Raw genomic sequence first — 25,077 nt, forward strand, 5'->3', positions numbered from 1 at the left:
GTGTAACTAATAAGGGAGAGAGAGAGAGAGACAGACAGACAGGGGGCGATTGCTCAATTCAACTGTTTTTTGGGGACCCTGTGCCGCACAGAGCAATTACACTGTTGCTGCATTCTGCTGCTAATACCATGGACACCCATATATTTCTGCTCACCTCTTAAATGAGACAGCGAGCAGAAATGTACTAAAAGTCTAACTTTTTGCACAATTCCCTTGTCACAACCTATAGATTAGATGGCAGTATGCAAAAAACTTGCAAAAGGCCAGCACTCTCCAATTACAGGTAAAAAAGTAATGTTTCAGTCTCTACAGAGCCCTGTATGCAAGTACTCTCTATACATAGATAATGATGGTTTTGTTTTGTATCACCTGCTAAATATACAGTATGTACCATTCACATGAATGTACTGTAAATGTATGAACAACAAACAAGAGCATAAAAGAAAATACACATTTTTGCATTGTTTCCTCTTTGTAAATGATCCTTTTTAAAGTAAGAAGTCACACCGCAGGCAGTCCATGCTTTCAGGGAAAAACAACAGTTGGCCCTACTCTCAGTGCTTGCAGTAACACACACTGCAGGTAATGACACCTTAGTGCAGCTCCAACTTTCAGTGTTTCCTCTGCCTGTCAAACTGTCAACTCAATATGTGTGGACACAGTGATAAGGCAGATCCACTCCCACATCTGGCGGAATTCCCATGGAAAACTTTGGTCAGAATAAAATATTGTTCTGTGACTCAACATCACGAAGTGACATCAGACAATGCAGCCTGTCACTTCTACATCAGTGTTTCAGGGCTATGTCTGTAGCACAAACCAGTCTAGATACAGAGAATGGCTACACCAAACTTTTCTGCAGGGGCTGCAAGTATGTCCAATGCTACAGTAGCGCGACATTGCCGGCTGTTGGGATCCCGGCGCTCAGTATACTGGCGCCGGAATCCCGACACCCGGCATACAGACAACTATTCTCCCTGTTGGCGGTCCATGAACCCGCTGGAGGGAGAATAAATAGTGTGGCACGCGTAGCCACCGTGCCTGCAGCGTGGTGAGCGCAGCGACCCCTTAAGGGGCTCATTTGTGCTCACCCCGCTGACGGCAGTCGGGATCTCGGCGCCGATATGCTGGGCGCCCCGGCATCCCAATCGCCGGCCACTCATACTACAGCTACACCCTTGCTAAACAGACCAACTAGAAACACAGCACCTCCGGAAAGAATTTGTTGCACCTAAGAGGGAGGGTGCACTGTGCATACAACGTTATAGGAAACTAAGATTCAAAAAAGCTTTTAAATGTGAGGAAAGACTAAACTGGATCTTCCTTCTAAAATTAAGTATTCCGTGCTTTAAATAAGCAGTAACAAAAAAATATAAAAAAGTTGTCAGATAAAACAGTGAAAACAATACATATGTAAACATTTCTTTACCTTCATAAGATCTCATAGAGAGTTCTCTGCAGTACTCTGTACCTGCCCACTCAGTGGAACTATCGTTCCACAGCTGGTGCACCTGGTTAGGGAATCTAAGGGAAGGGAGCAGGCCGATTTCCTGGGCAAAAAGGACATTAAAAAAAAAAAAATTGACTGGAAGCAAAAGTAATAATAATAATAATAATAATAATAATCCTAAATAGTGACCCTTTTTTAGTACTTTATGACATCAGCTAGCGATGATGACAGAACGGTATACCAATGAAGCCAGTTGCTACCCTACTTTTCTTTAAAAATGGTCAAACAATTTTAGAGCCACATTTAGGTCAACAGTCACTAGGTCGATCACTATTGGTCGACTTTGACAAATGGTCGACATGGCTTTTTTTTTTTTATAAAAAGATTTTTAACTTTCATACTTTTCCATCCACGTAGACTACGATTGGGAATAGTAACCTTGCCTTCGCTCGCCATGCAAGGGGACGGGGTACACAGTTAAAAAAATCCATGTCGACCTTTTCATGTTTCGACCAGTGTTGGGTCAACAATTTCCATGTGTCGACTATTTTTCCATGACAATGTCGACCAATAGTGGTCGACCTAATGACTGTCGACCTTTCATACCAGAACCACCCAGCTGTACAATGGTTCCACTAATGCTGAAGGGGAGGGGGAGTAGCTAAATGCTTCAGATTGTGTCACTTGTTAAAGGGCCTGATTTAGAGATGGATGCTATTTTTGATGTACGCAGTGGAGCGATTTTTTTTGACACTGCACATGCTTATCAGTCGCACTGGGCATGTGTTGGGTTTTGTGGTGCTGGTCGCAATGCACATTTATTTGCACAGTGAGTGACAGGCATGCCACAACCATTTTGGGACCATGTCACAGCTTGCGACTGCGATACCATACGCAGTTATCATGGCTCCAGCGCCTTCAGACAACCATGCTACGAGACCATAGGGTTATTCAGACAATTATCGTGTGTCCGATGTCGGTGACTTTGTACATAAGCAGCAGATCTGAGATGCCTCCAGTGGGCGTCTTAATACAAATCCCACGGCTGCGACATTTGCATGTTTTCACACATACGTTGTGTACTGAATCGCAGCATGTGTGTCCATCTCTTAATCAGGACCAAATTCCCCCTATTCGTAAGAAAGATGGAGATTTTTGGATCTTAGATCAGGTGTTGGTATACATTCCACAATGGAACATATAAACACACCTCTGGCATAGTGAATATGGCTTGTTTCCTTAAACAAATGTGGCCAAATGGATGAACCAATAAAGTACAAAAGGTGATTCCTTAATTTGTCAAAACACACCTATAAACGTACACCTGGTTTACATCAAGCTGATTCCAAGTCACAGTGTTTAGGAGCAGTAAGCACAGATTTCTAAACACTAAAATAAATGTAAAAAAAAATACTTTTCCATAGAAGCAATTTGCGTATCCCTTAAATACTCCAGTTCACACAAAGCTGCAACAGGTTTACAGTAGTTATATTACCAACAGGTAACTTGAGACCCAATAATAATCCAACAATTGCACGGCTCAGCTATTAGCCTACTCCAATGTAATGTCAAAACTGTGGAGGTTTGTTTTAAGTACTTAAACACAGCACTTAACTCTTCACTAATATTAACTGGCCACTAGGCATCACCGCCAAGGAGGAATGTCAGGAATCTGGGATAAGACACTGCAATGTCACACTGGGGATAGATTCTGTTACCTGGAGGCAACATTACTGACATCTTTAATCAATTAAACTTGGGCTACCTGTTAACCCCTTCTTGCAGGGGGACAGGAATACACGCACCATAGGGTGGCTGCAGTAAACAGACAGGAAATGTGGGATAATGGACTAGAAACAAAATATAATTATGTATAAGTAACTAGAGTAATCCACCACCTACTGGGACATATTCACAGAATACCTTCTAATCCCCCATGCAGAAAGCCATTAGTGTAACCTGGGAATTACAGTGCAGCCAGCACCTGCGTCTCCTTACCTGGGGCTGGGGTGTCAGGAGCAGGATCACAGTGGAATGAGGCAGGGGGTCACAGTGGGGAGGTGGAAGTGTAGCAGATGGAGAGAAGCCAGGGCATGTCCTCGCCCAGACTGCACTTCACAGTGCCATTACTCAGATGTCAGGTTGCAGGGGGGAAGAGGGGTGGGGTTCAGTGGTTCTGGATCCACAAGGTTTGCTGCTACACCCCTATAACTTACTGCTACTCATCAGCCCCTCACTCCTCCAGCACTACACCCAGCTAATGTCACATCACCAAACTTCTCTGCCCCTTTCCTACTCACACTATACTTTCAGTACAGTCTCCAGTTACTGCATGCTCCTCTCGCCCGTTCCTTCCTCACTGCATGCTCCTCTCACCCGTTCCTTCCTCCCTGCATCCCTTTCTGGCGCCCTCCTCTCTCCGGCAGGACAGTGCGGGAATCCCCGGGATCGCACACTCTCTCCTCCAACAGCTCTGTCGCATCGGGCGCCGCGGTTCAATGTGAACACGGCAATGTATCTCAACAGCAACAGCGGCAGCGCACCGCCTCCTGAAGTACTGCCGGCGGCCGCTAGATGGCTGTGATAGTTACAGGCAGCATCAGCGCTGACTCTGTTGGAGAGGAGCTAGGAGCGAGGACAGGGGAAGGGAAACAGAACTCAGGAAAGGATCTTCTCCGTCAGTCCAATGATGTTATTGTTTAGACTTCAAGTACACAACATTCTAATTACTGAACTTCCACAAGATGTTCCTGATTGTGTGCTTAACACTTCAATAGCCAGGGGAATTTATTGAAATGTGGGGTTACATCAAGAATGTTATTATTTCAATATGAAGCATAAAACAAAAAATAAAAATATATTATATATATATATATATATATATATATATAGACATACACACACACAAACAAATATAAAACCACAGCACTCGCCACCCCAGAAGCGGGGTGCAATGTCTGCACTCACCACTCATAGGGCGGGGTGCATGTAGCCTATGGCCACCTACTTAAATATATACAAACACAACATTCAGCACTCACCATAGCAAGCTCACCTAACCTCACAACATCAATATATAAATGATGGGGGTCTATACCCCTTTTCCACTAGCTGTTTTTACCCGTGTTTTTGCACGGGGGCGCGCATCGACACGGATTTTTAGTAGGTGGAAACGGGTCAACACGGGTTGAGTGACCCGGGAATCCAACCCGGCTATTTACCTGGGTAGAACACGGTAATGACACGGATAGCGGTGCAGTGGAAACGGTCATTACACGTGTTTTCAGACCCGAGTAACGCTCTGAGACGCTGATTGGTGCTTCTGGGGCACTGGAAGATGATGTCATCCCTTGGAGACACGCTGGGCACATGCAGGCATTGAGGCAGCAAACAAAACACTCTGAAGTCGCGCTGGGTACATACAGATATTTTTATTGCAGCAGCTTCCAAACAAACAGACAATATATAGCAGCAGAAGCTCCAGCACAGCAACATGGCTAGCCATATCTGGTCAGACACAGAGATCAAAGAGCTGCTTAATATTCGGGGAGAGGAAGAAATAAGAAGGCAGGTGACTGGAACAGTTAAGGATGCTATCGTCTACAAGAACATATCCCTTATGCTGGCAGAAAGGGGCATCCAAAAAACCCAGCAACAAGTCGTTAACAAATTGAAGGCACTACGCAGACAATTCACCAAAGTACACGACCATAACCGCAAGAAAAGTGGTGCTGGGCGTATGGAATGGCCATATTATGACCTATGCTATAGTGTCTTCGGCAAAACTGCGATAAATCCCATAGCACTATCGTCATCCAGCTCTGCCAGTCGCCAGATGTCAGTCGACGAGGACTGTGAGGAAACACAGCACAGCCTTCCCAGCTCACAATGCAGCCCATCATCCCCGCTGCTTATATCGGACAGCAGTTTTGAAGACTCGACCGTCAATGATGATTCCATCAGTGCCACTATTGAGGACGTACCACAGTCTCAGGCGGAGACGTCGCAACCCCCCAAGACCACGACTTTGCGCTCAAATAGTAAGTATTACCATTACAAATACAGTTGCAGCAGTCCCTATATGTAAAGGCATGGTAATGTTGCAGAGTATAGCTAGTGTGCAGGTGGGAGAAGGCCACAAACACGTATATGCTACCACTGCTATTTTTTAATAGAATCATGGTAATGTTGCAGAGTATAGCTAGTGTGCAGGTGGGAGAAGGCCACAAACACGTATATGCTACCACTGCTATTTTTATATTGTTGCTTACATTCTGTTTCATCTCCTTCACAGTCTACAACGTTCCACAGCGGAAAAAGAAACTGAACAAAACAGAACAAACGGTCAAAGCAATGAAGTCCATTATCGTGGATCACCTGCGTGAGGCAGATAGTGAGCTCAATGCCCAGGAAGATGCACGGCTTGAGAGATTCCTTGCGTCAGAAAAAGAAATGCATCAAACTTTTATGAGTCAGTTAATGACCATGCATGATAGGCAGATGACATTTTTTGAACGCACGTTTGCACGTACCATAGGGAATACCACACAAACACAACAGCAAGACACAGCCTACCCACAGCACCCATATGGTCCATACAACTATGAGCCTCCCTCAAATCCCCCAACACAAATCCCGCAATCCTCAGAATTTCGGGTATATAGACAACTGCCTTAGAGCAGCGGGTTATAAAACAATGTTTGTGTTTTAAGGTTATGTTTGCACTGTATCCTCAACCCTGATACCTACAAATGCAAACATTATTTTGATTTTACAGAGTGCCCTGTTGGCACTTTAAAGTTTTATAGTGTTACCTCAGAAAATGGGCAGTGGGATCCAGATATTTGGGCTACCTTTTTATATTGTTACCTCAGAAAATGTGCGGCAGTGCGATCCAAATATTGGGGGTGACCCGATATCTGCCAAACCAAACATTAGGGTTTTTTTTTTACAGAGTGCCCTGTTTGCACTTTACTCTTTTACCTCAGGGCAGGTGTCTTCACCATGTGGCCCTCTAGCTGTTGTGGAAACACATAGCAACACATGCTGGTACATGTTGTTCCACAACAGCTGGAGGGACACATGTTGAAGACCCCTTGCGTTATGTGGAATTTTACAGTGACATGTTTGCACTTAAATATTTTATAATGTTACCTCAGAAAATGTGCGGCAGTGCGATCCAAATATTGGGGGTGACCCGATATCTGCCAAACCAAACATTAGGGTTTTTTTTTTACAGAGTGCCCTGTTTGCACTTTACTCTTTTACCTCAGGGCAGGTGTCTTCACCATGTGGCCCTCTAGCTGTTGTGGAAACACATAGCAACACATGCTGGTACATGTTGTTCCACAACAGCTGGAGGGACACATGTTGAAGACCCCTTGCGTTATGTGGAATTTTACAGTGACATGTTTGCACTTAAATATTTTATAATGTTACCTCAGAAAATGTGCGGCAGTGCGATCCAAATATTGGGGGTGACCCGATATCTGCCAAACCAAACATTAGGGTTTTTTTTTTACAGAGTGCCCTGTTTGCACTTTACTCTTTTACCTCAGGGCAGGTGTCTTCACCATGTGGCCCTCTAGCTGTTGTGGAAACACATAGCAACACATGCTGGTACATGTTGTTCCACAACAGCTGGAGGGACACATGTTGAAAACCCCTTGCGTTATGTGGAATTTTACAGTGACATGTTTGCACTTAAATATTTTATATTGTTACCTCAGAAAATGTGTGCCAACTGTTTAAAAGGAAAAATATAATAACAACTTTTGAACCAAATTTTTATAACTGAAAAAACGAAATAAACAAAAATTGTTTGCACACAAAAACTTGTCTGTTTTCTCTACTGCAACATTGTTTGAAGATTAGCTGCAATGGTGGCCCTTATGCACTCGCTGGCAGCGTCATGCCCCCCCACCAAGCCTGGTGCATCATGTACAGCGACCCCCGCCCCATGATCATGTATATTCCACTCGGGGAGAAAGTTTTCCTTTTGTATCTCACATATGTTATGGAGAATGCAGCAGGCCGCTACTATATCTGGCATTATTTTCAAGTCCACATCATTCCTCTTCATGAGGCAGCGCCAGCGTCCTTTTAAACGCCCAAACGCATTCTCCACTGCCATACGGGCCGAACTTAGGGCATGGGTATATGATGTCTGTTCGGGGGATAAGTGAACATGCTGGGTGTAGCCCTTCATTAGCCAGCGCTGTAATGGGTATGCTGCATCACCAATGAGATGGACCGGGATGTCCACACCATGTACGATCACCGATTTCTGTTAATAAAACATTAATATTATTAAAGGGGTAAAACTTGACTATTGGTTTATGGGCGAACATTAGTTTAAGTAGTAAATAATCTTACCTCTCGAGGGAAAAGCCATCCACCAAGCTTGTCCTCAGCAATACTGTAAAGATCGGAGTTGGCGAGAACCCTTGCATCATGTGACCGTCCGGGCCACCCTATGAAGACATCTGTGAAACTAAAAATAAAGGTTTATGCATTATCATAAAACAGGCCAAGCCTATTTCAAACACATTAGTGAAACAGTGCTTACCAGTATTTGTGGTCCACTACAGCTTGCAGAACAATGGAATGCCAACCCTTACGATTGTAATAGTCTGCTGGGTTGTCATGGGGGGCGATGATGGGGATGTGGGTCCCATCTATGGCACCAGCACACTGTGGGTAGCCACGCTTCTTAAACCCTTTTATAGTCTCATCTAGCCGCTGTCCTTGTGGCAAGGAAATAAAGCGATGGTACATGGTATCCAGCAATGCCCGCGTGACCTGGTATACAATCTTGCAGACCGTGCCAATCCCTACTCCAAATAAACTGGAAACTGTGCGATACTCTCCAGGGGTAGCATACCACCAGAGAGCAATTGCTAATCTCCTGGCTGGCTCAATGGGCTTACGGAACCTGGTGGTCTGCATGGTTATTGCGGGGGACAGTAGTTCCAAAACATACTCGAATGTAGCGCGAGACATCCTGAAGTTTGCCATCCACTGCTCCTCCTGATATGCTAGAATAGTCTGCATGAATGCTTCCCCATGTCTGCGATCTCTCATCCACATTCTTCGGCTTGGTGTACAGTTCATTGTTATGAAAGAAATAACAACAGTGGATGATATACGCGCTCTCCTCCTTTTCAAATATTTGCGTCGATAGGTAGCCCTCTCTGCAAAGAATTGAGCTCTCCTTCTCCAGCTCTGCAGTAGGTAGCACAAGGTGAAAAGCTGCATCAAGCTGTCTGTAGCAGAAAGCAGCAGTAAACTGCAAACAGTCTGCGACTCCATGCTAGACACAGCTACTGCACCGGCGTCCATTGCTGCAATGCTGTGAGCAGGCCCCACCCCTCTGTTTTGGTCCTTTTGATGACATCATCTTGATGAGACAGTAAAAAGTCCATTTGTAATGACAGCAATAGGCTTTTACAGAGCTTACCCGGGTTAGGTGGAAACAGATCAGACACGGGAATAACCCGTGTCGAAGTGTAGTGGAAACGGGGGAGCCGACACGGGTTGTAGCCGTGTTAAACATCCCGGATCGGACACGGTACGTAGGTGGAAAAGGGGTACTAGTTAGTGAATTGGCCAATGCACGGAAGCCTGCAAACCGCTCGCCAAGGTACCCCACCTTCTTGCAGGTACTACACTATCAGAGTCTTTAAAATTAAGCTTAATTACGAAGCTTAACAAAAAATAAAAATATATATATATTTTATATATATATATATATAAATATATATTTATATACACACACACTATACAGACACAATAGCAGTACAAAACAGTAGTTAAAAAAAAAAGAAGCTTTTTTTAATTGCTCAGGCACCCGCAAGATTCCTATGACTGACCTAGGTAATCGTACCCGTCCCACACCCCTATGTGCACCCCTGTGTGTGTCCAGTCAATGAAAGACCTTTATAGCCTGCAAAAACTGACATTCTAGCGAATTACAGAATATTAAGGGGTCAATTCAATTAACCATGAGAGGGCAAATTGCTATTGCAACGGCAGCTGAACTATCCCCCTCGCAGCACAATGTCGCCCTAGACTCGCATTTGTTTTTTCGTTTGTTTAGTTTGAAACTACTGTGTTAATGAACCCTGCCGATCTCACCCTAGACTCACAATGTTTTGTACACGGTTCTGCAGGGCAGCAAACAGAAAGCCGCAAGTTCAGAGCTACAGTACATGTGACATATAGCCGCGCATTCTTGTGGTGCTGGGCAAGTCACCTTGGCGCTAATTGAATCGACCTCTAATCACAGCTGATGCTTAAGAACATGGACATCCCCGGGGGTCGCCACTAAATCAACTGCAGAAGCTGTTCTCACTATTCACTATGGTGCAAATTACCAAACATCAAAAAGCTTACATTTTCTGAAGAAGGCTATGGTTTGTCTTATGGCACCTGTGGGTGATGCATCTTCTGCCCCCTCCCTGGAGTCTGCACAGCTATTTCCCTACATCTTGCCAGACATCTTAAGCATGTCATCTGAAGCATGGAGTTATGATTGGAGTTTGACTGGATTTGGACTTCGGCTCACTCACAATATGTGTTATTATTATGACGATGATGATGATGATGATGATGATGATGATGATTATTATTAATAATAACTATTATTTATTTTCTCAGTCTCTAAGGTGGTGAAAGCTATATAATAATAATAATATTAATAATTTTATTTATATAGCGCTCTTTCTCCAATAGAACTCAAGGCGCTTAACAGATACATAGCATAATATAGTAAAGAAAATAATGAAGTACATTTTCATAAAATACAGAATATGAAGATACTAAAAGGGACATTATGGAAATGCTTGAGTAAACAGGAAAGTCTAAAGTCTACTTTTGAAGGATTCTATAGTTGGGGCCTCTCGCACTGTGCGGGGAAGTGAGTTTCATAGAGTCGGAGCCACATGACTAAAAGCTCGACCCCAGATGAATTACGGGAGATTCTAGGTACTGCTAAAAGTCCTTCATCTACAGATCGCAGTAATCGAGTGGGGCAGTATGGGGCTAGAAGCTGCTTCAGGTACCTTGGGCCCTGGTCATGTAATGCTTTGAAACTCAGTAAGCCAATCTTGAAGATGATTTGCCATCTTACAGGCAGCCAGTGAAGGGAGTAGAGGATCGGTGTTATGTGGCTAGAACAGGGCTGGTTGGTTAACAGCCTGGCAGCTGTGTTTTGCACCAGCTGCAAGCGTTTCAATTCTTTTGCTGGGAGACCAAGGTAGAGGGCATTACAGTAGTCTAATCGAGATGATACAAATGCATGTGTGACTTTTGTCAGATCATCTGAGGGAATCAAGTGCTTGATTCTGGCTATGTTCCTCAGGTGAAAGAATGAGGATTTGATTGTGGCTGATATCTGATGTTTAAGTGTCAAGCCACCATCCAGGACAACGCCAAGATTCCGCACACGATCACTGGTCTGTAATTCTGAATCCCTGAGTGTAAGTCCAGTTGGTTGGCTATGCTGCAGTCTTGTCCTTTGATGTTGCGGTCGTATCATAAGGACCTATGTTTTATCCGGGTTCAGTCGCAGCCAACTGGCGCTCATCCACTCCTGTAGCTCAGCTAGACAGCCATTTAGGGTCGCTATTGGGTTATCAGTGCCCGGAGCAAAGGACAAGTACAGTTGTGTATCATCTGCATAGCAGTGGTAGACCAGGCCATGGCGCCTGATTATTTCGCCCAATGGGAGCATGTATACTGCAAAAAGCATGGGGGATAGTATAGAACCCTGTGGGACACCACATGGTAATGGCACTGGTAGTGATGGATATAATCCAGACGATACTCTCTGTGACCTGCCTGTGAGAAATGATTTAACCAGCTTAGGACTGTGCCATCCAGACCACAGAAATGTATCAGTCGCTCAATCAGAAGCCCATGGTCCACGGTATCAAATGCTGCCGAGAGATCCAGAAGGATTAATATTGAACAGTCACCTCAGTCTCTTTCCATCAGAAGATCATTTAACACACACACCAGGGCTGTTTCAGTGCTATGTCTTCTCCTGAACCCTGATTGGAATGGATCATAAATATCATGGGTTGTCAGGCGGGTTTCCAGTTGATTTGCAACCACTTTCTCAATAACCTTTCCTAGGAAAGGAAGGTTTGATACCGGTCTGTAGTTGGTCATGCAGTCGGGATCTAAATTAGGTTTTTTAGGAAGTGGTCTAACAATTGCTTCCTTTAGGGGTCCAGGAAAAGTGCCTGTCTGCAAAGAGCATTGAAGAATTTTTGCAAAGACTGGACCAATTATATCTATACAACCTATTAGAAGCTTAGTTGGTTATATTACTTTTCTGATCACAGTTTCTTCACCATACTTTTTTTTTGTTATTACCTTGTATGTGCGTCCCCAATGTAACTATGCTATAACAGTATGTTGTATCTCCCTACCGCTAGGACACTGCAACCAGTGCCAACCACCCATTTTGTGTCATCCCTTCTAGGTGTGACCTATTCCACCCAGGGTAATCCTACATAGCACTTTTGGGGGAGATTGTTAGTGTAGGCCACTAGTGGACCTACCACTAAAAGAGCTTAGTGTGTGGCGCACTCTTTTGAAATGATCATTTCAAAAGAGTGCGCCACACACTAAGCTCTTTTAGTGGTAGGTCCACTAGTGGCCTACACTAACAATCTCCCCCCCCCAAAAAAAAAATACTATAATCTAGCTTAGTGGCGCACCTCCAACCCTCATTGATTTCTAGAAGGACCCTCTAGTGGCCCTCTTTTAAAAAAAAATTCTCAAATGGTTGGTTTCTATATTTGACATCCTGTAATTGTCTAAGTTACCAGTGCAGTGTCCATTGGACTTTGTGTCCTCCCCTTTAGAAAATCCTACATAGCACGCCAAAGATGGCTGCCTCATCTGGTAACTTTCATGGGTGGAATATATAACCCATAGAAGTTTTATTTCCCAAAATGTCTGCACCAACCCTGCACTAATGTTTATTATGCTCTCTGTGTTTAGTTGTTCTTAATTAATTCTCTATGTTTTTCAATTTGATGAAATTCTAATGCCTTTGTACTATGGGCTTAATTCAAGGTTGATTGCAAAACAAAATTTTCCTCTAATGGGTAAAACCATGTGCAGTGCAGGTGGGGCAGATGTAACATGTGCAGAGAGAGTTAGATTTGGGTGGGGTGTGTTCAAACTGAAATCTAAATTGCAATGTAAAAGTAAAGCAGCCAGTATTTACACTGCACAGAAACAAAATAACCCACCCAAATCTAACTTTCTCTGCACATGTTATATCTGCCCCACCTGCAGTGCACATAGTTTTGCCCATTAGAGGAAAATGATGTTTCTGCAGCGGGGTACACTGTGTTCCACAGGGAATACATTGGGGTGTAGAGATGGATCATGATCCAGTCACCAACAGGTTAAAGCCTTAGCTGTCCCAGGATGCATTGGGGCCTCCTCTATAACCCTGCCTCTAGGCACTGTGAGCTCAGTGTTCGAGTTGGTGCCTGCAGAAGCAGGTCACTTAACAGGGGGGCTGCACTGGGCAGTCCTGAAAAAGCTTTTAGAAGACTTCAAGGGCCGCAACACTTACACGTCAGGGTGACATTCTGTGCTGCGGCTCCATCACCTCCCCAGCGGCGTTGCATACTCTCGCTGGCTCTGTTCCCAGGTACTTTCGGCGTAGACGCTCCGGCATTGGGCACACGGTCGCAGACGCTCTCCTGGTTTGCGTGGTTGCTACTGAAGGGAGGAGGTAAGATGGTCCCCCAGGCAGGACCCACCATTAAATTGCGTTCCGGTCGCAGTTTAAGGAGACGGACTGAGACGCTGGCGTGGACACTGGAACAGAGCAGGGACCCCACTATATCCACCAGGGCATAGAGTACAGGTCGAATATATAAATATCCTCTTTATTAAGACTCCAGGTGGTGAGGACCAGCATATGGGAGAAGGCGCTTGACCTGTAGCCCTCCCCCAGCTCTGGGCGCCATCTACAGCTGGTGTTCCCGCGTTGGAGCTGCCTCACACTCTCCCTCACTCCTTGACTGAGACACTGGGCGCCATTTTCTAAAATATATGCGACTGGTCTCCGGGACTGCAGGGCAAGGTCTCCTTTTGTAAACCCGCATGTACATCAGTGCAGTGGTTTTACAAGCACTTAAGTATTCTACATGTCAATATTAAGACAGCATTAGTTAAGAACAAGTGTACCTGTGCCAGAATAAATTGTACGAGTATACTGATATATACATCCAGTCTCAGACCGTGCATTGTTATATATAATATACATATACTAGTCCAGTGCAGTTTTATTGTGTTACTAAAATAATTATCTGCATTGTCACTGTGACTGTGTGTGCCTGTATCTGCTGTCTGGATTTTACTTTCAGTGTATCCCAGCTGTATCTATCACTGTATTCTGTACCCTAAGGGACTAAGGGGGTCATTCTGAGTTGATCGCTTGCTGACGTTTTTCGCAGCGCAGCGATCAGGTCTCTACTACGCATGCATATGCGTATGCACTGCAAAGCGCGTCGTACGGTTACACAGTGGATCGCTGCTGAGCTATGGATTTAACACAGAATCCATTCGCACGGGCAATCGCAAGGAGATTGACAGGAAGAGGGCATTTGTGGGTGGCAACTGACCGATGTTCCTGACTTAGTGGTTGCTATTAAGCAGATCCTAGTACAAATCACTGATGATGATGAGGATTCCACTACGGTGTCTAAAGAAATTTGATAAGTTTATACGTCAGAAGTTCTGAATGCGGCAATATTTTAGTTATCTAGTGGACAAGAACCCTGGTCTTCTCCATGATAGAAATTCTCCCCGTCTAAAAGGATGGTAGCTCACTTCCTCTCCCTACAGAGTTGTGTAACAAGTCGGAAAATTCACCACCGGTGGATTCCCATGTCACCCGTCTAGTGGTGTCGTCTACTCTGCCTGTCACCACTGTCACCTCTCTGAAGGAACCGACAGATAGGTGTGCGGAGGGATGCCTGAAGTCTATTTACTCCCTTACAGGTGCTGTGCATAGACCCACTATAGCAGCCTCTTGGGCTGCAACAGGAATTGAAGCATGGATTCAGGCATTAGATGAAGAGCTGCCTCAGGATATATCTGACATTGCCAGACAGTACATGTCTCACATTACCACCGCCGCCTATTACATTCAGGAGGCGTCCTCTGAGGCAGGTGTGGTGGCGGCCAAGGCATTGACTACGTCCAACCTGGCTCGCCGTATTCTGTGGTTAAGGTCATGGTAAGTGGACCTGGACTCCAAAAAGACCTTGGAGGTGCTCCCTTTTAAGGGAGACATCCTGTTTGGGGAAGACCTCAATAAAATTGTGGCTGACTTGGTGGCTGCTAAGTCTGACTTTCTCCCTAACATTACTCCTTCTGCACAGAAGGCAAAAGGCACCACTTTTCGCTCTTTTCAGCCTCAAGGGAAAGCAAAAGGTCAGGCATACCCGAGACAATCTCGTGCTTCCGAAACCACAAAGCCCACGGCTAAACAATCCTGGGCAGCCCATCAGCCTGCTGCATAACGGGACAGGCCTCCCCCTAGGGGATCCCAGGGTGGGAGGCCTAGTTCTGCGATTCACCCAGGTCTGGTTAAAGACCACTTCAGACTCATGGGTGCGAGAAGTTGTCTCTTACGGGTACGCAGTCTCTTTCAAGAGGCGTCCCACTCGCCAGTTCTGCACAACGGTTATCCCTTCGGATCCGTCTAATGCTCAAGCTCTACAAATGGTTGTGAGTTCCCTCCAGGATACAGGAGTAATGGTGTCGGTACCACTATCCCAGTATCCCAGAGAGGCAGAGGATACTTCTCGACCCTGTTTCTAGTACGAAACCCAGTGGGTCTTTCCGGTCTATACTCAACCTCAAATCACTGAACAAGTTTGTGAGAGTATCCAAGTTCCGGATGGAAACACTGCGCTCAATTGTACTGGCCATGGAACCCGGAGAGTATATGGTATCCCTGGATATACAAGATGCTTACCTGCATATACTATTACCATGTCGCATCAGCAATATCTGCGGTTTGCTATTGGCAACCTTCACTATCAGTTTCAGGCTCTGCCGTTTGGACTGGCCCCGGCCCCTCGGATCTTCACCAAGGTTATGGCCGTGATGACGGCTCATCTCTGTCGCCAGGGAGTAAGGATCCTGCTGTATCTGGACGACTTGCTGATCTTGGCAAACTCTCATGATGTCCTCCTCAGTCATCTGCATCTGACAGTAAACTTCCTATAAGCCCACGGACGGCTCATCAGCTGGAAGAAGTCCTCGCTGGTCCCTGCACGGAGCTTGGTGCACCTGGGGGGGCACTGCTGGGCACGCACAGTCAACAGCTGTTTCTGTCTCCAGAGAAGGTCCTGAACCTTCAGAACCGGATAAGATACTTCCTCTCTCATCCAAGAGTGTCGATACACTCGGTGATGCAAGTACTAGGCCTGATGGTGTCGGCTTTCGACACGGTAGAGTACGCTCAATTTAATTCCTGCCCTCTGCAGAGGTTAATCCTTTCCAAGTGGGATGGCCTACTTAATCAAATCAGGTCTCAAATGATCTGCTTGACTCCGGAGGTTCGTCTATCGCTGACCTGGTGGCTACAGGACCAGTAGTTGAGCGGGGGGGCTGTCCCTTCTGGATCCCCAACTGAGTCCTACTGACTACTGATGCCAGTCTGAGGGGTTGGGGCGCGGTGTTGGAGCAACACTCTTTTCAGGGTCGGTGGATCAAGGAGGAATCACTCCTCCCGATAAACATTCTGGAATTGTGGGCAGTGTTCAATGCTTTGTCTCTCGCCCTGCCTCTGTTAAAGAACAGGCCTGTTCAAGTACGGTCAGACAACGCCATTACGGTGGCATACATAAACCATCAAGGATGTACTTGAAGCCACTTGGCAATGATGGAAGTGTCAAAAATCCTTCGTTGGGCGGAACGCCATCTGCCAGCAATATCAGCAGTGTTCATTCCGGGAGTCCTCAATTGGGAAGAGGATTTCCTCAGTCATCAAGACGTGCATGCCAGGGAGTGGAGTCTTCATCAGGAAGTCTTTCAACTCCTAGTCGACAAAGGGGGCCTACCAGATGTAGACCTGATGGCGTCTCGACACAATCACAAAGTTCCAGTCTTTGGATCAAGAACCAGGGATCCTCAAGCAGCGTTCGTGGAGGCACTGGCAATTCCATGAAACTTTCGTCTGCCCTACGTGTTCCCTCCAGTGTCACTCCTGCCCAGGGTACAATGGAAGTTCAATCAAGAAGGAGGAATACTACTTCTAGTCTCTCTGGCGTGGCCCAGGCGGCATTAGTTATCAGACCTGCAGGGTCTGTTGATGGAGCGTCCTCTTCTACTTCCTCAACGCCCAGACCTCCTCATTCAGGGCCCTTGTGTTTACCCGGACCTGGCCAGACTGACTTTGATGGCGTGGCTCTTGAAGCATCACTCCTGAGGCCAAAGGATTCTCCAAGGTGGTTATCCAAACTATGCTAAAGGCCTGAATACCAGCATCTGCACGGATATGTTACAGGGTCTGGAATTCTTACTTCACCTGGTGTGCTGCTAAGAATTACGATGCATATAAATTCGGGGGTGGTCTTCAGTATGCCGACTGTCGGGATCCTGGCGCACACTATACCGGCGCCGGAATCCCGACAGCCGGCATACCGACACTATTTCTCCCTCGTGGGGGTCCACGACCCCCCTGGAGGGAGAACAAAATAGCGTGGCGCGCGTAGCGCGCCACTGTGCCCGCAGTGTGGCGTGCGCAGCGAGCCCGCAAGGGGCTCATTTGCGCTTGCCACTCTGTCGGTATGCCGGCGGTTGGGCACCCGGCGCCGGTATGCTGGTCGCCGGGAGCCCGGCCGACGGCATACCATACTACACCCCAAATTCGGAACTTCCAGACTTCTGGCTTTCCTGCAACAAGACCTGGACTTAGGCCTTCGTCTGGCCTCCCTCAAGGTTCATATATCTGCCTTGTCGGTTTGGTTTCAGAGAAAAATGGCGTCTATTCCTGACATTCATACTTTCACTCAGGGTGTTTTATGGATTTAGCCTCCTTATGTCCCTCCTGTGGCTCCATGGGATCGGTCTGTTGTCCTGAATTACCTACAAGAGTCTCCATTTGAACCTCTTGAGTCAGCGGACCTTAAATGGCTCACGGTCAAGGCCCTGTTCCTATTGGCTGTTGCCTCTGCTAGGAGGGTATCAGACCTAGGCGCTTTGTCCTGTCATCCACCCTTCCTGATATTTCACCGTGACCGGGCAGTTCTTAGAACTCGCCCTTATTATTTACCTAAGGTGGTGTCATCTTTTCACCTTAGCCAAGAGATTGTGGTTCCGGCCTTCATCTCTTCTGGTTTGCCCTCCAAAGAGCGTTTTTTGGATGTGATACAGGCTCTCCGTATATACGTGGAGAGGACTGCCTCTATCAGGAGGTCAGATTTTGCTCAGTGTGCTCCATTTTCCCTCCACACTTCAAAAACGTAAGTAGGTTAATTGGTTTCTCATAAAATTAACCCTAATGTGTCCACATGATAGGGAGTATACTGTAGATTGTAAGGTCCCCTGGGGCTGATGTGACTAAACAAATAATCTATGTAAAGCACTGTGCAATATGTGTGCGCTATATACATATAAAAAAGGCCTCCATTTATTTAAAGTATATGTGTTATCGTTCAACGTCAGGTTGTGATAAAGCATATTTGATACCTTTTTTATCTCTCCTCCAGGAAATTCCAGAGTGGAGATCCAAATGGTGGCACCACAATGTCGTATGTATCACTATGGAGTCCATTTCATTATTTATCAGGTTTTAGAGCCGATAATTAGAATGTTTTATTCCTGCTATCCACAGCAAAAATAAATTTTGTATAGTCCGGATATTTTAAAAATCGCATCTCGTGACAAGGGCTCCACTCGGCTGAGATGGGGGAGGGAGGGGGATGGGGGGAAGTTTAGATGTGCCTAATAAAGAGTCGGTGACGAATTAAGGGGTTCCTATGTAACAAGCCCGCCCGCCTTCCCCTGCCTTCCTTTCAGCATTATCTAGTGTAGCCAGGTATCTCTGGCTGCCAGGGCCATAACTAGGGGTGTACAAGCTGTATGCTGGTGCCAAGGATGCGAGGGGATGGCACCGTCGCTATTCCAGTGGAACCTGTATTTGGAACCACACGCTTATGACGTACCTAGCACTCTTGTAAGGGACCCCTCTTTGTGATGTCATGATGTCACAAGGGATCTGCAGTGCCCAATTACAGAGTACATAATCGAATAATCAAAACAGGAAAATAGTGACTTACAGTTGAAGGCAATATAGGACAAGGTTCGAGGTAAATAAACATAGCTACATCAGTAGACAACACTGACATAAGTAGGATAGCCAATCCTGGGATCAGGATTGGCGGGATCCCGGAATTTAGGACCGGGATTGGCCTCCCTAGACATAAGTATGAGGGTGGCAGAATTTGGTGCAGTAGAAGATGGTTTACGTAAGAGAAGGATAAGCACATGAGGGTTGAGGGCCCTGCTTGTGAGAGCTTACATTCTAAAGGGGAGGGGCAGACAGATAGGGGTGACACAGATGGGGTAAAGTGGGGGGCTAACTCCAATAATAGCTTCCCCATGCAAATTGCTCCAGCACGGGCCCAAAACTCCATCTCACCAAATTCAAGGGGAACTGACATCTGGTAGAAGCTGAAAAGATAGAGGACCCCTGGAGAGGTCCAGATCTGATTATACATTTGAACTCAAAGGAAAACACAAAGGCAGACTGTGCTGTATTACTAACCAATATGCAGACCTCATTCAAACCTGAGATTGCAGAGGTTAAATAAGAAATAACACAGCTGGGACAGAGCATCTCAGATGTAGTCCCAACATGAACAAATTATTGGCTCTACTCTGTATCCCTACATAAAACTGTCAACAAGCAAACAGACTATATACAGTACATAACCTACACCAACACCTGGGTGACTTAAAGAATAGAGGTCGAATATATAACCTTTTAAATCAGAGACATTCCTGAGTCAATTCCACCTGCCAAATATCAAAGACAATGACTAAACTTCACAGCTCTGTGAGCTCTTTCCAGCCCAGCTACGTTTGATTAATTTAGACTGGAACGATCTCCCAGAGCCCTGAAGCCTATGAGTTTAGTCATCAGACAAGTACTTTTCAGAACCGGAGATCTTTTCACCCTTTTACTACCTCGCAGGGGTGTGTCTCTAATGAATGAAGAGTGTACAGTGCACACAGACCCCTGAGTCAAAAGGAGCCCACACCGGTCGGCCAGCACTGATAGCCTATACTTATCTTTCTGCCAACGCTGCAAAAATCCAGCCAGGTGCCAATTTCCCAGACATAAACAGATTCTGGCACAATGCCAGACTCTAGTCTTTACACCAAGGGGGTCATTCAGATCTGATCGCTGCTGTGCATTTTGCACAGCGGGCCATCAGATCCGAACTGCATATGCACCACAATGCGCAGGCGCGACTGACGGCTGCAAAGGGGATCTCCGGTCAGCGACAGGTTTGTGCGAAGGATCCATGTTCGCAAGGAGATTGACAGGAAGAGGGCGTTTGTGGGTGGCAATTGACCGTTTTCAGCAAGTAGACAAACAATGGTAGTTGCTCGATCATTCCTGGAGATAATTATGTATCAGGTGCTGGAAAGGGGGAGGAGTCACAGATGAACAGACAGAGAGGGGGGGGGTTTGCAAATCCCACCCCTAAATTTCCCTTCAGCACACTAAAAATTACCTGTGACCATCCCTGAACCTATCTGGTAATGGAAATTCAGAGAATTAGTCACACATGTTTAAGCTGCTGAGCCACTTCACGGCTTCTCCAGGCTTTTCAGCAAGTGTCTGGAAAAACGCACGTGTGTGCAAGCGTTTGAAGGAAGGGAGGGTGTCTGACGTCAAATCCGTTCCCGAAAAGGCTGATGTGATCGCAGTGGCTGAGTAGATCCTGGGCTGCGCAGAGACTGCACATGCGTTCGCACACTTGCACAGCAAAAATACACTCCACCTTTAGGCGATCAGATATGAATGACCCCCTTAGACTGGTCCCTCTTCACTTAAAACACCCCTGCTACCTTGCTACATGGAAGAACTCACACATCTCCTTGTCCCTGGTGGCTATCCATAACAATGTTTGTTACTGTTTTGTGGCTTGGACATACTGGAGTTACAGGGCCAGACCTAGGCATAGGCAAACTAGGTAAATATCTAGATTGCAATGCCTAGGGAAACAAGCAGCTTCTGCTGATTAAAATTATATGCGGCATGCATATATTCTGCGTGTGACTGCGGCTGCATTTGCATATGAAATGCTACGTTACAGTGTCAGTGGCTGTTTACCTGGAAAACACTGTAACGTAGCATTTGGTATGCAAATACAGCCTCAGTCGTACAGAGAATATAGGCATGACACATATCATTTTAATCAGCAGAAGCTTCTTGTGCATCCTAGCCACATAGCAATGCAAATAAGATGCATTTTTGGCAAAAAAGCACCCGACGTTAGCAGAGCTGATAGCTGACTCAGGCCAGACATCTCCTGCTGCCTGGCATATTGAGGCAAGATGTATGATGACACATCTGTATCCAAGCAGAGGCAGAGATCACAGTGTTAGCGGCCATGTGAGCGCTGTGTATGGGTGGGTCGGTTGTGCAATAGTGTTCGGCATATGTGTGAGGGGCATTATGTGTGTCATGTGCATTAATAATATGCGGCATCTATGTAAGAAGCACTATGTGTGTCATTATGTGTATAAGGGCAGTAATAATGTGCGGCTTATGTGCAAGGGGCATTATGTGTGTCATTATGTGTATAAGGGCATTAATAAAGGTTGGCATAATATGTAAGGCGCATTATGTTTATAAGGACATTAATAATGTGTGTCATATGTGTAAGGGGCATTATTGTGTGGTATTATGTTTGTAAAGGCATTACTAATGTGTGGCATTATGTGCACAAGGTGCTCTACTGTTTGGCGTAACGTATAGAAAGGGCACTACTGTGTGGTCTAATGAGAATAAAGAGCAATATGGTGTGGTGTAAGGTGAATAAGGAGTAATTCAGTGTGATGTAATGTGAAAAAGGGGCTCTACTGTGAGGAGTAACGTTTATAAGGTAAAGTGTTACTACTGTGTGATGTAACGTGAATGAGGGACACTATTGCATGATAAAATGTGAATTTGAAGTTGCACTGCTGTGTGGCGTAATTTGAATTGGGGGTACTATTGTGTGGCCCCTTCCCTCAATAACAACCCTTTTTGGGCTGTGTACTGAATGTGTGCACTGTTCCTATTTAAAATATAGGGGAAAGGAGCACCAAAATGAGAAATGCTATTGGTGAGGGGTGATGGAGCTGGGAAAGGGGTGCAGGGTTAGAGGTGGATCTAGCGATGGAGCTAGGGGGCACCAGACAAAATCTTGCCTTGGGCATCATATTGGTTAGGGCCGGCTCTGCTGGCCTAGTTTATATTAGTTCATCACTGGTTGTAATTCCTAAACAGTCGTCAGCAGAATTACATCCTCAGCATTGGTTTGCTCACCTGTGCATTGAATACTGAATCGATTCCCACTCATAACTTGCAACTGGATCCTCCTGCTAGTTTCAGAGTTACCCTAACCTTGCTTCTGATTTAGGGGCATTTAAGAGCTAGGGGGCTATTTTGCAGGGGGCCCTCCATGTGCAGCAGGTCCCTCCCACTCCTGGTATCAGCAGGGCACTCATGATAAATACCCCATAGCCCTGGTTGTCATCTTAATGTTTTGTCCTTACGTTCAGGGCCGTTTCTAGCCAGTTTGGCTCCCAGTGCGAGATTTCAAAATGCGCCCCCCAATCCCTTCACATAAAAAAAAATGCGCGCCCCCCCCATAAACATAAAAAGGAAAAGCATGCGCGCGCCAAAGCCGCGCGCGCTCCCGGCCACCACAGGATTTTTTTAAAAAGTCCCCATTTTACACAGTACGGCAGGCACGTGTCCCCATTTTACACATTGCGGCAGGCAAGTGTCTCCATTTAACACAGCACGGCAGGCAAGTGTCCCCATTTTACACAGCACGGCAGGCAAGTGTCCCCATTTTACACAGTACGGCAGGCACGTGTCCCCATTTTACACATTGCGGCAGGCAAGTGTCTCCATTCAACACAGCACGGCAGGCAAGTGTCTCCATTTAACACAGCACGGCAGGCAAGTGTCCCCATTTTACACAGTACGGCAGGCACGTGTCCCCATTTTACACATTTCGGCAGGCAAGTGTCTCCATTTAACACAGCACGGCAGGCAAGTGTCCCCATTTTACACAGCACGGCAGGCAAGTGTCCCCATTTTACACAGTATGGCAGGAAAGTGCCCCCATTTTACACAGCACGGCAGGCAAGTGTCCCCATTTTACACAGTACGGCAGGAAAGTGTCCCCATTTTACACAGTACGGCAGGAAAGTGCCCCCATTTTACACAGCACGGCAGGCAAGTGTCCCCATTTTACACAGCACGGCAGGGAAGTGTCCCCATTTTACACAGTACGGCAGGAAAGTGCCCCCATTTTACACAGCACGGCAGGCAAGTGTCCCCATTTTACACAGTATGGCAGGAAAGTGCCCCCATTTTACACAGTATGGCAGGCAAGAGTCCCCATTTTACACATTGCGGCAGGCATGTGCCCCAATTTTACACATTGCAGCAGGCACGTGTCCCCATTTTACACAGTATGGCAGGCAAGAGTCCCCATTTTACACATTGCGGCAGCACGTGCCCCCATTTTACACATTGTGGCAGGCACATGTCCCCATTTTACACATTGCGGCAGCACGTGCCCCCATTTTACACATTGTGGCAGGCACATGTCCCCATTTTACACATTGCGGCAGCACGTGCCCCCATTTTACACATTGCGGCAGGCACGTGTCCCCATTTTACACAGCACGGCAGGCAAGTGTCCCCATTTTACACAGTACAGCAGGCAAGAGTCCCCATTTTACACAGTACGGCAGGCAAGTGTCCCCATTTTACACAGTACGGCAGGAAAGTGTCCCCATTCTATACAGTACGGCAGGCAAGTGTCCCCATTCTATACAGTACGGCAGGCAAGTGTCCCCATTTTACACAGTACGGCAGGAAAGTGTCCCCATTCTATACAGTACGGCAGGCAAGTGTCCCCATTTTACACAGTACGGCAGGAAAGTGTCAAGTGGGGGGGTGAAGGAAGGTAGAGGGGGGGGAGAGAGAGATACAACTTACATATCAAGAGGATCTTCCTGCTCCTCTGGGTGGGCCGCCTCTCCTTCCTCGCGCCGGCCGCCGGCGCCTCCTCTTTCCAGCTTGGCTCCCCCTCCTCTTCCCGGGTACTCCTGCTCGGGGGGCGGAGTTTCGAGGAATGACGCGGTTGCGTTGTGATGTCACGAAGCAACCGCGTCATTCCGTGAAACTCCGCCCCCCCGAGCAGGAGTACTCGGGAAGAGGGAGGAGGGGGGAATCAGGGACCCGCAAAGTGCCGCGTCGGGTGCCCCGTGCGGTTGCACGGCTCTCCCGCCGCAAGAAACGGCACTGCTTACGTTACATACTTATGCTATGGTCTGCCATTGTGTATTGTACAGTATAGTACAGTACTTTAACTGTGACACTCTGTTACTGTGAAATTTTTCTATGATGCCCTGCATGGTGCTATGGGCACTTTGTGGTGCCGTATAAATAAAAAGTAATAATAATAATAATAATAATAATAATAATAATGGTGTTTCTTCCTTTCTTTCTCTTTTGTGCAAATGGACTTTTTAATTTATTTAATCTAAACCCTGGGAATTGCTTGGGTCACCGCTTTCTACATTTATCATGGCCTATTCAGCCACTAGATCTGAACCCATCTGAGCATTTGTGGAATATTCCAGAACACAGCCAGTGTTTTCCACCACCATCAACTAGTTATTAGCTGTGTCTTTCTTGTGTGCATACAGGCCATACTGCATACTTGCCTAATCTCCCGGAAGCTGCAGGAGGCTCCCGTTTTTTGGGCTAGCCCCCCGCAACCCCGGAAGAGTAGGCAGGTCTCCCGCATTCTGCTCGCATCCTAGTGATGCAGGCAGGATGGACAGATACTCTCCTGAGTTTGCGGGTCCGTGGAGTGGGGAAAGGGTTAAAATGACGCGAATCGCATCATTTTAGCCCCGCGAATCGCAGCGGTTTCCGAAAGTGGGGGCGGGGCTTGATGATGTCACAGCCCGACCCCTGGAGTCTCCTGCAGCGTCTCCTCTCCAGGTTTCTCCCGGAGAGGAGACATTCAAAGTAGGTAAGTATGCCATACTGACCACCATTGGGTGACAAGGCCCTATTAAATTATTTTTTATTAGTGTTTGTATTTTTCAGTCCACTATATTATTTTTTTTCTATCAGTATTATCTTTTGTGAGAAGCACCACCAAGTACATCTAGTGCGGATGTCCTTCTTGAATATATATATATATATATATATATATATATATAAATATATATATATATCTTGGTTTGTTCACACTCCAGTCCTCTCTGCAAGACAACTTAAACAACAGTGGGAAATAAACCTGAGAGTTTAACGTTCTTTTATATAA

At 46.2% G+C, this 25,077-nt stretch overlaps 1 protein-coding gene across 6 annotated transcripts in view; it reads right to left on the bottom strand.

The window, feature by feature from the left end:
* The window catches only part of TANC1 (tetratricopeptide repeat, ankyrin repeat and coiled-coil containing 1), a 426,026-nt gene that overhangs the window by 395,818 nt on the left and 5,131 nt on the right, over positions 1-25,077 (bottom strand). The window contains exon 1 of one of the 6 annotated variants that reach the window (XM_063933684.1): positions 3,827-4,067. The exons of 1 other annotated variant lie outside the window; for it this stretch is intronic. The gene's annotated coding sequence lies outside the window, so the exon portion shown is untranslated. 4 more of the 6 variants (XM_063933679.1, XM_063933682.1, XM_063933680.1 and 1 more) reach the window with 4 other exon arrangements.

Source organism: Pseudophryne corroboree, chromosome 7, assembly GCF_028390025.1.
Source record: "Pseudophryne corroboree isolate aPseCor3 chromosome 7, aPseCor3.hap2, whole genome shotgun sequence".
Lineage (NCBI taxonomy): Eukaryota > Metazoa > Chordata > Amphibia > Anura > Myobatrachidae > Pseudophryne > Pseudophryne corroboree.